Here is a 17,012-nt window from a genome sequence, read left to right on the forward strand (position 1 = left end):
ATGAAGTGCAAGAGGAAGAAAGGCGGCAAAAAGACATATTTGAAAGTGCTCATTTAAGTTTGACGTCTTAGAATAAGAACAAAAGTAAGGATGCTACGGAAGGGTCTTCTCAACAAAATAAAAAAAATGAAGATGAAGAATTTACCTGCTACTTCTGTAAGAAGTCTGGACACATGAGGAAAGAGTGTCCAAAGTACATTGCATGGCGTGTAAAGAAAGGTAAATATTTTGCTCTTGTTTGTATCCATGTAGGGTTGCCTGGGGAGCCGAATGCCAAATGATGATGAAAGATTCATATTTGTAGGCAATGACAAAAGGGTTGCAGTGGAGGCTATAGGAACTTTTAGATTATAGTTGAAAACTGGATTTTATTTGGATTTATTTGAGACTTTTGTTGTATCGTCCTTTAGATGGAATTTGATTTCAATTTTTAATTTGGACAAATTTGGTTTTTCTTGTTCATTGGGAAATAATAAAGTTAGTCTCTATCAAAATTCAACACACACACACACACACACACACACACACACACACACACACACACACACACACATATATGTTAGATGTTTGTTCCTATAATGAAACACTGCAAACAAAATCACGTGGTACAAAGCAAAATTTAAATAAGAATTCGACCACCTTATGGCACAAATGCTTAGGTCATATCTCCAAAAAGAGAATTCAGAGACTTGTATTGGATGGAATTCTTGAACATGTAGATTTATCATACTTTGAAGTATGTGTTGAATGCATAAAGGGAAAATGAACAAACATGAGAAAATTAAGTGTTGAAGGAACACTTAATTTTATAATTCCTAATTAATTAACTAATGTGGGCTACATATTACATTATAACATTTATATTAATTATTTATATTTTTTATGGGCTCAATATAATTGATCTAATCTGGTGAGTCTATTAGACTATCATCAGAGAAAATTGATAAGGACTTAATGGGCGGAAACCAATTTGGCTCATTAGGGGATAATGTGAACCCTAATAGATTTAAAACCTGAGGCATGGTTATGTTTCCCAAGACATCAAATCATAAACAATTTTCTGCTCTCCCCGAAGAGAAAACGAAGATCCCAAAAGAAATAAAGAGATTTGGTTGAAGAAGGTCATCAAACTAATTGTTTGTGACTGTTTTTCGGATTCCGTTGTATTTGCTTCATCAATCATGGATTTAGGTATTTTTAAAACTCTTTTTGATAATTTAAGGTGATGTGTTCCTTGTAATTATTGGTATTTTATAATGATTCTCTTAAAATTCCAACATGATTTTTATACATGCACGCAAAAGTTACATTTCACTCATTTTTTTTCTATTTTTATTCTACCCAATACTATAATAGTTTTTTTTCTCCATAAAAGAATGACAGACTTCATTCATTTTATTGGATTGTATGACCAAGTCCAACAATTATATATATATATATATATAAGAACCAATACTAAATTTTTGTTGTACTTGTGTGAAAATAACTGAAATCTCGTGATTTGGTTTGAAATTTATAATATTTAAAAATATTTTAAATTGTTAATAACATAAATTGAGTGGGATATATGGATCGTTAAAAGGTCAAAATTCTTGTTGAGCTACTAGATGTCTCCTGGGATGGTTTTTAAACTAAACTAGTTTGAGGCCTGTGCGGACGCCCGGGTTAACATTTTACTGTAAGTAGTATAAATATTGTGTAGATAGTTTTTTTAAAGGATTGAGTGTGATTGTAATTACAATAGAGGATATATCAGATGCGTATTAAGAACAGATTTTAAATAACGTAAGGAGGTAGTTAATATATTGTTGGATACGCATATCAAATATTGTTATCATGATCCCATGCAAATAACGTGGCAGGTAGTGCGGGTTTAAAAATGATGTTGTTTGCTTTACCATCTTTAACTTTTCTATGTACTCGCTACACTTGTGCTTCTTGGCCGAGAACAGCAAACAATCCGAGAACGACAACTCTCAGAAAGAACGTCAGTCATAGGTATCCCTCAATCGTAACTACAGGTTTGTTTTCTATACCACTGTTCCCCATTTCTTCATTTGTTTGTTTTGAGTCCTCGTTTTATCTCCTGCAACAAATTTTCTTTTATGCACAAAAGTAAAAATAAAATCCATTTGTATACCAAATTGGTTGGAGCCAAAATATTTATACTATAAGAGAAAAATGCAAAATCGTTTAAAAAATGTTGAGATGGTCTACCAATAAATGTAAGTTGGAATCCCTGTAACCCAAAGGGATGAAAAAATATAAAAAGTATAAGCCATTGAAATAACCTCAGCTAGCATAATAATAATAAAATACATTGACTGAAAACCATAATTATTAAATTACAATTTTAAACTGTCAAAACAAAGTAACATAAAAATTTCCCCATCAATCAAAATGGGGTCATCATTATTGTAATTTTCTCCAAACATGGTTACTCTTCTTCACCTCCTCAGTTGCAACTTCACTATTCTGGCAAAATAGAAATAACAAACGATATAAGAAACAATCTAAGGTAAGTATAAAAACTAGGAGAAAAATAGAACTTAAATAAAGAAAACCACAGGTGGTAAAATCTAAATCCCCACAAACTATCTTCCTGTAGAATCTGAAACAGAACCAAATGATTTGGTGTAGCACACACATAATTGAACAAATTAATGGTAATTTTTTTATAACTGACTTTCGTTGGGATTGTAGTTCAATTGGCCAGCGCAGCTCTGTCAAGGCGGAAATCGTGTGTTCAAGTCCCGTCAATGCTGATTGATCCATCCCTCTGTCTCGCCCCAAAAAGACATATCCATTTTGAGAAATTGAAACGAAGAAGAAAGAGGAAACAAAAATGATATGTTTGAAAACTAACCTGTAAGCAGATGTTGAGGACTATATTCAATCACTGTTTATAACTCATTTTCGTAGCAAGAGTAGGTTGATAACCCTGAGTAGAAGGCATCACGGGATGGAAAGGGAAGGGTGAATATAATGTTTTTTGCATTCATTATAGCCAAATATAATCAACAATAAAATCAGTGAATATTGGAATCAAGTAAGTAACAATACATATAAACCATAATCCAACAATATATGTTTATAAACATTAACAATGCAACATAAAGTAAAAGAAATTGTTTGATGCCCTAAGGCATTTAAGTAACAACATTAACCCAAATGAAAATAGGATAAAAACATTAAAAAAGGTCATTGTCTGTGGAATGGCCTTCAAGTGTAAAGGTCCTCATCCTATGATATTTCTTGCTTAAATTGGATTTCCCATACATGTTTGTCAAATCTGAAGAAGAACATAACTTCATCTCCAGGCATTAAATTATTTTCAGAGATATATTGGAACCATGGTTCCCGAAGACATGGCAGACCATCATGAATGGTGATCTCCCAATGGTTACATTTTGCATAACCACGGCTAACAGGGAAAACTTTTTTTGAGCCAAGCAAAAAGTTGTTGACTGTTGTTGGTAGAACCTGCATTGGAATGATAAGAATGATTATATAACGATATTTTTTTACACTTAATAAATCATTACTGATTGTCTATAAAGGTAAGAAATTTAATAATAGTTTAGTTTGACTATGATCAAGAAAAGGAGGCAATGAAAAATAACAACATAATTGAGTGGGTAAAAAAGACCTACCAAAGGGAAATTGTGCTCCACCATGTCTCAGGTGACATCGGTTGTAAACATGTGCCTTCTGGTTGAAACAACAAACCTTGCATGTGCTGGCCTATTGATAGGTCCCATAATATCAACCGTAAAACTTGTATTTTTGGCAGGAGCAAAAAAGCGGATAATGACACCGTTGTTAATGTCATGGGCTCTCCTAAAAACTCCTTGAAATGGTCTCAACATGAAAAATCGATAATTGAAAAACAAAGGGTCAATAGATTGACCATCTGATAGCGTATCAATTGAAACTTGGGACCACAATTTTTTAAGCATAATGATTGGGGTCATAAAGTATATTTTTGATTCAATGAAATTGGTCATGGCAAACATTGGGAAACAAAAGAATAAGGTGTAACATAATGGAAAAAACAAATACAAATAAATATGCTAATTAATTAAACGTTAATAAATTGACGATCATAATAGCAAAAACAAATACAAAATTCAAGCTGATTTGAATAACATGTTAAAATTGATAGTGTAATATTTTAAATTGATTGTTAAGTGCCTACTAATTAGGAATAAGTCAACGCCTAAATTGCCATCATTTCGATATCCTAGTAGAATATGATAATTAATTTTAAAATTATGATAATTTTCATATCTTAACAGAATATTTAAAATTGATTGTTAAGCACCTGTTAATTTGAAATAAAAACTAATAAAAATACGAATAAAATATGTTTGTTAATTGAAGTCAGTAAATTAGCGTAAAATTAATATTGAGTTGCATGTAAGGAATAAAGTATGATTTTAATGTTTTCATGGAATTTGTGATAGAAATCACATGTACCTAATTTTATTATTATTTATTACCCCTCTATTTGTTTACCCCTTTGAAAATCACATGCACCTAATGTTGAGCCTTTTTTTATTTTAAAAAGAGTAGTTTTTTATTCTTTAAAATTAGTACAAAGTCTCCTAAAATATTAGGATTAATGTAAATGTTTCAAACAAACATATTTTAAAAAATACCATTTGCAACTTAAATTATTAAAATTAATTTAGAGAGTATACAAGGATTAATAATAGTATTTGCTTTTAATTAGAGGATGAAGAGTCTGTTTGTTTAGTATTTGTATATATTTCTATTAAAGTTCTTAAACTTACGTCTAACTTTTTGGAAAAACAACCGAAGCCTTGCTATTATAAAATTAAAATTTCATGTGCAAATGAATTTTTAGAGGTGACCAAACCGCTGGTTAGAAGGATAAATGATGAATTTGATTTTTTTAATCTGACTATTTATCTTTTCTAAATAATTTAAGTTATTCATTTGATTTGAAAGTTTCAAAATCATTCATATTTAAAAGATTAATATTGGTGACTCATATTATCTAAAGTATTTAAAATAATAATTTAATTATTTGAATATATTTAAAATGATCTTTAATTCAAGTGTTTTTCAAATTATAAAATTAAACATGTTTAAACAGTTGAAGGATTATTTTTAATTTTAAAATAAGGCGACACAAAGATGTTGATTTTCTATAACCCTGCAATGAAAATTCTTAATTAAACATTAACAAATTGACCATGATTACGGCAAAATCAAATACAAAATTAAAGGTGGTTTTAATAATATGTTAAAATTAATAATGTAATATTTAAAATTGATTGTTAAGTATTTACTAAGTAAGAATAAGTCAACGTCTAAATTATCATTATTTTCATATCTTAACATAATATGTTAATCAGTTAAAAAATTATGATTATTTCCCTATGCTAACAAGATATTTACAATTGATTGTTAAGCATCTGTTATTTTGAAATGAAAATTAACAAAAATACGAATAAAATATGTTTTTTAATTAAACGTTAATAAATTGACCGCAATTATGACAAAAACAAATACAAAATTGGAGCTAGTTTTAATAACATTCATTAATATTAAATAATAAATGTGAAATAAAATTCATTAATATTAACAATTGTAATAATTATTTTCTAGTTATTTTCTAGAATGGAACAAATTGATTCATGTATGTTATTTTTTATCTTTGGCTGACAATTGTAGTTCAAGTTAAATGAAAATTAACAAAAATATGAACAAAATATGCTTACTAATTAAATGTTAACAAATTGAACATGATTACGACAAAAACAAATACATAATTAAAGTTGGTTTTAATAACATGTTAAAATTGACAGTGTAATAATTAAAATTAATTGTTAAGTATATATTAATTAGGAATAAGTTAACGTCTAAGTTATCATTATTTTCATGTGCTAACAGAATATGATTATTAATTTGAAAATCATGATTATTTTCATATCTTAACAATAGACCATTTAAAATTGATTGTTAAGTAGCTATTAATTCAAAATAAAAATTAACAAAAATACTAATAAAATATGCTTATTAATTAAACGTTGATAAATTGGTCGTGATTACGGGAAACATAACAACAAAATTGAAGTTGGTTTTAATAATATATTTAATATTGATTTCTAAGTACCTACTAATTTGAATTGAAGTTGGTTCACTATAATCTTTTATAATCTAATTATTTGGTTAATTCGAATAAACTGAATTCTAAAAGTTTAATTTTAATCTTTGATATATTTAAATTATATTTTTTCCGTTTGAAACATTAATCTTATGTTAATATTCAAATTTTAAAATAATGAATTTATTATAATGATTTGTTTGATTAAAGGAAAAATGATTACATAATTAGGAATACGAAATTGAAGTTGGTTTTAATAATATATTAAGATTGACAGTATAATATTTAAAGCTGATTGTTAAGTAACATAATATTATGATTATTTTCATATCTTAATGGAATACTCTTATTAATTTGAAGATCATGACCATTTTCATACTCCAACAGAATATTTAAAATTAATTGCCAAGTACCTATTAATGGAAAGGTTTTTTCAATTTTTCTAATGTTTTTGTTTCATTTTTAGTGAGCTGGGTTTTATCCAAACAAATGGATTTGTAGTAAGAGTCGAATCGTTTATTACAAATTATCAATAATTACTTTTACCAAAAATATTCTTTCATATCTATAATCTAGGTATGCTATTGGTGATGGGCTCAAATTGAATAATAGGATTAGGATTTCTCAATTGGCAAAACATAGATGATGAGAATCAAATCGTACCATCTCTGTAATAAGTGAATGTCCTTTTTTCTCCCGAAGTTGTCGGAATTATTCGTAGTAAGATATTGGCCACAATTGAAAAGGTTTTATCAATAAAATTTTAATTTATCTAAAATCTAGACATAGGTAAAAATCCATTCTATAATTTAATGAATTATCGTGTGAGAAATAAATCCCACAAATAAAGGAATTGTACAATACGGTGTGAAATAACGTAAAAACAGGCTCATTAATATAATCAAATTTGCTATTAATTTTAGATATGGGTTGATTGCTTAGAGGAATTTTAATGGGATATTTACATGAGTTGTTTAATGTTGAATAAAGTTACTAAATTTTTTTATTTATTATTGAAGTGTATAATATGAAGTAATTGTTTATATAATAACAATTGCTTATAAGCCATCATTGCACACTTAATAATATTATTATACCATAAATAATATATTTTCAAGTATATGATCCATAAAATTATGAAAATTTTACCCACAATTGATTCTAAATTTAAAGAGGAAAAACAGTTAGAAGTAGAATGAGAGAGTTTATAATACTGGAATCAATTTTCGTAACTTCATTATTATCAAAACGAAAAGATCATATCATACTTTTAATGGAAAAAATATTTTTATATCAAAGTGAAATCAATAAAATTACTAATATTAAATAACTCATTGTAAGTAATATTAAAAATGTGTTTTCAATTTACGTTTTTTCAGCAAATTGTAAACAATAAAATGCATTGCCTGAAAATCATAATGATTAAATTACAACTTTAAATTGTTAAAACAAAGTAACATAAAAATTTCTCCATCAATCAAAATGGGGTCATCATCACTCTATTTGTCTCAGAACATGGTAACTGTTTGTCACCTCCTCAGATGCAGCTTCACCATCCTGTTAAGAAACAATCTAAGGTTATAATAAAAATTGCAAGAAAAACAGAACTTTAATAAAGAAAATCACAGCAGATAAAATCCAAATCTCCCACAAACTATCACACTGCAGAATCTGAAACAGAAACAAAAATCCAACCTTTGAAAAAAAATTTCTTGTTAAATTCAAAACCAATAATATCGAGCTCATGAAACAAAAAAAGGGTTACAAATCACAAAAACTAACCAATTCAAAACACTACAGCTATGACAACAACATTAACAAATTCCCAAAGACATAGAATAGAGTGAAAGAAAGAAGGTACCACTAAAGGCTATGCCAGAGGATGAAACAACACAGGTTTGGAGGACAATGTTCTATTGCCTTGTGAAGGATTGCCTCAACATGTTAGATTTACAACAACATTACAAACTGTCCCAAAAATCGACCACAAAAAATGAGGCAAAAAAATTGATTAGGTTTCGGGAAAAAATAAGAACAATAGTGTGCTTGGAATAGATTCGTGGTGGAAGATAAAAATGACACTTTTAGTCTTCCAGAAAAGAGGAGTGTCCTGGGAAAATATAAAATCACAAATATTCTCAAAAATAAAGAACAAATCCAGCAAAGCGTCGTCGCCTTCAGCACCGCGATTAGTCTGTCCCAAAAATCACCACAAAAAATTAGACAAAAAAATGAATAAAATAGATAAAAATGAAATCTTTATTCTTCAACAGTACCATGTGAATCATATTGTTGCGAAAGGTCACACCTTTTTTCTGTCCAAGGGGAAAATAGATAAAAATGGAACCTCATCGGAATCAGACAAAGGTCACACCTTTTTCCCATCCAAAGCAACATAAAAACCAAAGCGGAAAAAAAAAACCGAACAAAGAAGGCCCTTGCATGGCAAAACGCCGTCACCTTCAGCACCACCGTTAGCCTATCCCAAAAATCACCACAAAAAATTAGACAACAAAAAGGAATAAAATAGATAAAAATGGAACATTTATTCTTCAACACTGCCTTGCGAATCATATTGTTGTGAAAGGTCACACCTTTTTTCTGTCAAAGGGGAAAATAGATAAAAATGGAACCTCGTCGGAATTAGACAAAGGTCACACCTCTTTCCCGTCCAAAGCAATATTATAACCAAAGCGAAAAAAAATCGAACAAAGAAGGCCCTTACATGGCAAAGCGCCGTCACCTTCAGCACCGCCGTTAGCCTGTCCCAAAAATCACCACAAAAAATTAGACAAAAAAATAGATAAAAATGGAACCTTTATTCTTCAACACTGCCCCGTGAATCATATTGCTGCAAAAGGTCACACCTTTTTTCCGTGGAACCTCGTCAGAATCAGACAAAGGTCACACCTTTTTCCTGTCCAAAGCAATATAAAAACCAAAGGGGAAAAAAATCAAGCAAAGAAGGCCCTTGCATGGGCAAAGCGTCGTGACCTTCAACACCGCCGTTAGCCTGTCCCAAAAATCACCACAAAAAATTAGACAAAAAAAAAGGAATAAAAAAGACAAAGGTCACACCTTTTTTCTGTCAAAAGCAATATAAAAAGCAAAGTGAAAAAAAAAATCGAACAAAGAAGACCCTTAAGCGGAAGAAAAGAGAAGATGAGGAAGAGAAAGAGGGAGGAACGGAAGATTAACGAAGACGCAAAATAAATGACACAACACACAATAGAGTTTCTGAATAGTAACAGAAAGGGGAAGAGAGAAAGAAAGAGAAGATAGTGACAGACCCAGAGAAAGAAAAGAAAGAGTAGAAAGAGTCGAAACGTAATTTCATGAGAGAGAAAGAGAAGAGAAGGGAAAACGTAATTGCAGCTGCTGGCACTGAGGAGAGATTTTTTTACGTAATAAATAAATTAAAAAAAAAGGGAATTGCAACTGCTGACACTAAAGAAGAGAAAATGAACCTTTTAAAGCACAAACTTTTAAAATTGAAGAGGGAAAAAGAAAAAGCCTTGAAATATATAAAATAAAATAAAAAAGTTTGAAACATGTGTCACTGTATGAGAGAAAGGATGTTGTTTATATAATAGATAGAGATTAAAATAATGATTGAATTCTCATGTTCAGAACACAAGAATTTGAAAATTATCATGACATTAGTATTTCTAATATAGTCGTGGCTTGGCGCAGGATTTCGTATTTGATTTGATGTTCCTAGCATACTTGACTTTAAAGAATCTTGATGACATTATCGAGAAACATCAATCATCATTGGAATAGTTTTGTTTCTCATTTTAAGTAATCTGTAATAATTTTCATGTAACTTGGTTAGGAATTTTCAAGGTATAGACACATGTAAGACATTACTCATGTAATTTAAAATGTTCATTTTGATTAAGCATCTCAAATATGAAATAATAATAATAATTTAATATTTTTTAAAATCTAAAAATATTAAATGTGTTATTTTTAAAATCTAAAAATAAAGACGATTGATAGATAGTGGTAGTACAGTGGGCATTGAGTGAAGGAAAGAAGAGAGTCTGTATCCTTGTAAGGACTGATCACTGAAGTCAAAATACTGGAACTACCTACTAGTCCTTACAAGGATACAGACCCTAGAAACTCCTGTCTGGAAAGAACATTTAACATTAGAACTATACATAGCAGAAAGATGTAAGCATGAAACCACCTAATCTAACACCCAGCAGCCTTGAGGAAATTGTCAAAGGGGCTAGCAGGAGGCAGCTTCATGGGGTCCCTTGGCAATTGGGCATGCCCACCACCATTTGTCACCTACAAAAATAGTATAAATATAATAATGTCAGCATTTTTTTTATTATCAGTAAATATTAATTTGTTAATTTTATTAGAAATGTCAACTGAGGGAATTCAAACCCGTGACCTCTCCCCCTCCCTGAGTCAACCTTATATCTCCATAATAATACCAGCATTGTATTTAAAGAGTTGGATTTATTTTAGAACATACCTCGGTAAATTCTGAAGAGTCTTGCTAACTAGTGTCCTTAAAACATGGTTAAGAAATCAATAAATAGAAAGTTTTTATCGAAAATTGTATAGGATTGCATTGGAAATTATGGGAGTGTACTGAGACATTTCTAATAATAATAAAAAAAATCACTTTTGATTCCTTTAGGACACTTCTGTCTCTAAAATAACTGTAATAATGACAAATAAGGGCACATCAAACCTTCTCAGGTGCTGAGTTCCTAATATCAGCAATTGCCAAAAACGATTTATCATCAAGTGCTTGGCTGTAATGATTCTCAAAGGCCAGCCAATTTGAAAGCTTTTTCCTTGCACATGTACCGAGTGATTCACACTGGCTAGCCATGGTGTTGTACGGAAGGGGCGAAGTGGAGATAGCTGTTCCTGCCACTTGACCAGCTACCTCTAATGCCTACAAACAGTGTATAGGCTGTTGAGCTTGTAGAACAGTAATCATGAATAAAAATGAAATGTATGCATTTTGCATTCCAACACCATTTACATTGCTTGGAAAAATAGGCACGAAAAAAAGACTGGGAAATTAGCTTTAAGCATTTCACTTAAACTCGCCTCATCCCAAACATACACTTAGTGTGTTTGGACAACACACATAATTGATTCTACACTACAAAAATGATGGTGAAACCATGAAAAATTGTTGTCTCACCTTCACCATGAAAAGTTAATTGACTTTTTTAATTATGAATTTATTTCAAACACACTATATATTTGGTTCACAAGGGAAAGTAGAAGAAAAGAAAATATTTCCCCCTTATTTGATGGGATAGAAAATGAGAGGAAAGAAAAAAGTATATTTGTAAAATGATACAAACACCCTTAAATAAATATGCAAACATTATATGTTACCATCAATGATATATTTGTCTTTTTAATTCAAAATGCTTGCCCCTCTCTCCTTTCATCCAAATTGGGGAGAAAGGCAAGATTACACAAATGCCTTATCATACACACATGCAAGACAGATAATGTACCGATTCCATAAGTTGTCCAATGCTGATAACATGAGGTGCCGAAGGTGATAGAGGCATCTTTGGAATAAATCGAGAAAGGTCAGAGACAGATGCTTCACTGATTGTGTCATCTTCACCTGCTGAATTTGAGGGAAAATCCTGCATAATCAATTGAAGGTAAATTATCAGGAAGATTGGCTTGAATCCAAAAGGCAGAAAGCAGCTGGGCCATTTGATCTTCAGTTAGTTTCATAACATATGGTTCCTGAGAGCACATTCAATACCAAAACTAAGTAAATAACATTTTAGTAAGAATAACTACAATTAGCAAAACATATATTGACTGAAATCAAATCAATTACTTACTGTGTCAGTCAAACTTGGTGATCCTGTAGCCTTATCAATGATAGAAGTGAGTTTGTAAAAGTTAGGAGAATTCTTTAAGCCACAGCCCTGCTTCCAGTCTTCTGCCACAATATCCCTTTCTTGATCATGAACAATATTCACATGATTTTCTGCCTTGGTGTTTCTGTTTCTGCGGAGCTTTTCAAGTAAAGCTGTAATTGAAGCAGATGCAGACACAGATGGAGCATGAGAATGCCTTTTGTTGTGTTGACCTACATATCTGGACCGCAGAGAGGAAATCTCATTCGTATGGAAGGAACTTGGAAAAAGAAGAATGGAAAATATAAGGTGTGCTCCGACACGAGCCTCCACATCTGAATGCAACATTACTTTTAGGAGTTGCACAAGAAGAGCTTCAGGAAATCCCTACACCAAAGCATAAATAAAATGATCAAATGGATGTATTCAGTATTCCAATATTCCCAAAAGAAGAAAATGGAAAAACAGTTCATCTGTTCAAATTTCAAAGTTATGTTCAAGACAATGCCTCTCCTCATCCTCCCAAACATGTAAAACTTTTAGTATAGATGACAATATAATCATATTTTGTAAACTATGTTACTAGATAATCCAGCTTGCAGAGAAACATTTTGCTTTAAACAATATTGGATCAACAAGCTCCTCTCACCTGCTGTGAATGTAAGTGACTTAATGCTAAAGTGACTGCACGAGCAAGGATGATCAGAGATCCAATGGTTGCTCTACCAACAACACCGGATGGAATATTTTCTAGGTTTATCGCCATCAAGTCAAAAAGTGGCTGGGCATCAATTACCTAGCCAACCAAAAAAAGGGAAAAAGTAGTTTAGTAGTTGATCAAATGCAATGACCCAATTGATAGAATTTTGGGAGCAAGGGTTGCATTCATGAGCCTACCCCATTGGCAATTTATAGTAAGCAATCGTCAATGGAATTTTTAAGTGAGATATTTAAGTTCAATTCTTGCTCTCCACCAAATTCACTAGAGGCTTGAAGGCTTTTCCTAAGATGTCTGCAAAGGACACCAACAAAACCAATCTCTGCCAAGCCACTCTCAGATCTAATTTGCATAGCCAAAGATGTGGCAACCTGAATAACACAGGTCTTAAGTTGAGGATCATTCATGACATTTTTGTGGTCCAGATGATGTATCACAGAAGCTAGAATTAAGCGCTGATTCCCTGTACAAAAAAAAGGCCAGAAGAAAGAAAAACATGATTATGGAACACAAATTGAAGATTTCACGAAAGACCCTTGTATAGTATTATTATAGTATTATTCATAGCTCATGACTGTTTCAATTTTCAAGATCATGAAATCCACATCTTTAAAGTAAACATGGAATTTGACAATACATCCACTGGATGATTTATTTGTGAAAATTAATTGAGACAAAAGTGGTAAGAGAGAATAATACCAGAGTTCTCCATGAAGTAGGCCATCCTTGATAAAATTATCATTGCTAACCCTTTCTGAGCAGCCCAATGTTGTCTAGAATCAAAGTAGACAAACATTGGATCCAGCACACGACGCATAGTTGTGCTTTCCTTGGCTAATTCAACCATTCTTTGAATACATATCTGAGCCCATATTTCTGGTTTTTCAATTTCTTCTCTATAATAATAAAAAACAAATTAAAAGGGGACCAAATGGTGATTAAAAGCCATGTAACAGACTGATTACACAGATAAAACAGCAAATAAATGGCCTACACTAACTCTTGAAAAACATATACCCAGTTAAAAGGGAAGGACCCTTTATTTCTGGTCGTGGCTGGATGATCAAGCAACTAGAGCGATTGTCATTACCAATAACTGAACCACCCCGACCTTCACACCGGATAACCTCATCCACCCAATTATGATGTGCCTCTGCCCTGACATCAGCTTCTTCATTTTGTCTACTCCACTCATAGTTATCTAAAGTGGCACGAACAATCTACATTTTGAATGAATTAACCAATTAGTGATGATATCTGACAGAAGAGAGAAAACAAATTCGCTATGCAAATTTTAAAGCATTTACTGATCAAAGAAAATATAGTATAATTGTAGCGACAGGCGTGTTGGGTTTAATTCCTACTTACCCATTAGTGCAAACATCAAACTTTCATGACAAATAGGTTATCACTTATTAGTCATGAAAATGAAAGCATCACAAAACCTTGGATGATTTGAATTCCCAGATATTTCCATCTAAAAAGTTATTTCATTATATTTTCACCTCAGTATTATCAGAGATATGCCTAGTCCAACAATAATGATTCAAAGTTGGGGAACCATTTACAATTGCATATGTAAGGAAGCTTCAATAAAAGGCTACAATGATTTCAATGGGGAGCATCTTTAATTTTATAACATACCTCATCAAAATCTACAAAAATATGTGAAAATTCGGCCATAAACCAAACCTGCCAAGAGAAAAAGAAGTCAAATAAACAATGCCCTGACTCCTAAAAGACTCTGAAACAACAGTAAAACTCACTGCAACCATGAAATTTTACGTGAAAATAAACATTGGAAAGCAATCAGAACACGATGAACATAAATGCAAAACATCATAAGCACAATGGATATCAAAATGAGGCACCAATTACCATTGCTGAAAGGCATTGCAAGCTTGATGCCCTCAAGCAGCGCTTTTCACATGCTTCACCATGTTCCCGTGATAGCATGCACACTTTCGGCACCAACTTTTCAATGTTATGAGTATAAGTAGCATCCATCTGTTTTTTTTTCATGATGTCAATAGAATGAATATGCATGGCAAATTGACATCAGCTAATTTATAGGTTCAAAGAAAGTAGGAGGAGGAAAACCAATCAATAAATCATTTTTGAAAGGCTGAATTTCACCCAAGGAAGGACCTATAGTTATTATTAAAAACAGACCAGACCTAACTCACTTGCAAAAGCTAGCTCAATTGACATCTTAATACACCCCCTAACCCAAGATTGGACATCTAGAGCACCCAACATTAAGACTGAATAGATTTAGATACCATATTAGACATGGGGGTTGAGCTTAACTCACTCCCAAAAATTAGCTAAAGGGAACAGGACTGACTAAGTCTTATTAGGAGTATTCCAACCATATTACTAACCAACGTGTGACATCTTAACAATTATCAAACAACTCTCTTTTGAAAATTACTAGAATACTAGTATATAAACTCAATTTTGGTTGTATACAGAGACATTGTCTGCAGTTTTTTTCTGTTCCCAAGTACAAAAATCCAAGAGAATATTGATCTAACTCAATTACAATCATGCATAAGCCACAAATGCAAGCAGCCAATAGGTATCTTAGGGTTTTTGGATTGTATAATTCACCTGACAGTAGATGAACTTTGATAAGCACTGGCAACCAAGTGTCTGAATGGTCTCATCCTTAGAATAGCTCAAGAGCTCCAAAATTACATTAAGCACATCAACAGCAAAATACGCTCTGGAATATGCAAGAGGCAGATAAAAAACTTAGAAGATGAATCACATAAAAACTAGCCAGTGGAGATCAATACATTATCATAAAGAAATAATGGAAAGAATCCAAAACATATCAATTGTTTGATTCCAGTGCACCACCAACAGAACATGGAAACATATGCTAATTAATCATGAGAAACTTACATCTGCACCTTACAAATGGAAAGCAACTTGTTGAAGGATTCTGCTATGATATTGACCAGTTTGATGTGCTCATATCTGAGTTCTTTGTAGCACCTTTCTTCAAGATATTTTGCTATCTAGCAGAAAGAGCAGAAATAGTGAACTTCATCAATGGATACAACTAATTCAAGCATATCTGATTTCCTCTTCTTTGTTTAAAGAAGAAATTACCAATACACATGCAAAATAAAATAATAAAATACCTTTGGAATCCGGAAAGGGTTTTTTGCAGCATATTCACATAATTTGGTAATCTTCCTTTCACTTGGAGACTCATCCTGAGAAGAATAAATTAAAACATGAAAACTGGGCCTAGGGTTCTACTTCATGTACAAATGAGGGTAAAGTGAAAAGATATTGCCATATAATCAAGCATAAAAATTTTCTTTCCATTGAGAACAAGGAATAACTGAAAACAATAAGGACGAAACTTAGATACCGTTCCTTAAGTGCTTTTGGTGCTATTCTTCAATCAAAATTGGAATTTCAACTCGGTAATTTATGTTGATCTTTAATGCAAACCTTTATTAAGAGATTATTGAGGTGAAACTTCGATTCTAATTGATGAAGAAGAGCACCAAAGAACCTAAGGAACTGTATATAAGCTTTGACCAAATAATAAGCCCACAGCAATGCACAGAAGACACAAGAAGTTTCAAATTGTTCGCTTAGCAAAAGAGAAAAAATATTTTTCTACTTCCAGTGGGGATATAATGGCACTATAAATACTAGATTCCACGAAAAATTTGTTTCCTATGAGGTCATACTGGAGAAAAGAGTTCAATGAGATTACTATTTCAATTATCAAGGAAAAAGAGCCACAAAACACGTACAGGGGACTTAGGGAATATATCAGCAAGCAGTTTTCTGTATCGTTTGACTGGCTGGCGTGATCTTGACCTCAAAGCTGGACAGCAAACACACATGTTCCCACATGCTGGGAAGATCTTCCGAGAGATGACACCCATTTCCTGCAATTCCAAGAACCAGAGCAAAATGTGGCCAAATTCAGAACAAACCAAGCTAAAATATCCAAACAAAAAACCCAAAATCAACCAGCAAAAAAACAAAAGCCCTAATAATTACTCAACCAAAAAAGAAAGAGCCAGTAACAACCGAAAGCCAAAATGAAAGCACATTGAAACCGAAAACATTCATACAATAAACAGCTACAATACAAACATGTCCAGCTTTTCAAATTTCAAAATGAAAAACACAAACAAGAGAAAACCAAACCACCAAGAAAGGAATAAACAAAGCAGAATCAACCACACACACACACTGTAAAGAAAGAAACCAACCACACCAAAAAATTTCCTAGTGATAACAATTAACAGCCAGA

The 17,012-nt window shown here is 31.9% G+C and overlaps 2 non-coding genes and 1 pseudogene across 2 annotated transcripts; all 3 read right to left on the reverse strand.

The window, feature by feature from the left end:
* Positions 1 to 11,741: 11,741 nt before the first annotated feature.
* LOC100788290 (protein SEMI-ROLLED LEAF 2-like) lies at positions 11,742 to 16,996 on the reverse strand (annotated as a pseudogene).
* On the reverse strand, positions 16,097 to 16,279 carry MIR2606A (microRNA MIR2606a). Its single transcript, NR_126679.2, has one exon. It is a non-coding gene; the product is annotated as a microRNA MIR2606a (primary transcript).
* Positions 16,097 to 16,279, reverse strand: MIR2606B (microRNA MIR2606b). Its single transcript, NR_126703.3, has one exon. It is a non-coding gene; the product is annotated as a microRNA MIR2606b (primary transcript).
* Positions 16,997 to 17,012: the final 16 nt, after the last annotated feature.

This window comes from Glycine max, chromosome 6 (assembly GCF_000004515.6).
Source record: "Glycine max cultivar Williams 82 chromosome 6, Glycine_max_v4.0, whole genome shotgun sequence".
Taxonomy (NCBI): domain Eukaryota; kingdom Viridiplantae; phylum Streptophyta; class Magnoliopsida; order Fabales; family Fabaceae; genus Glycine; species Glycine max.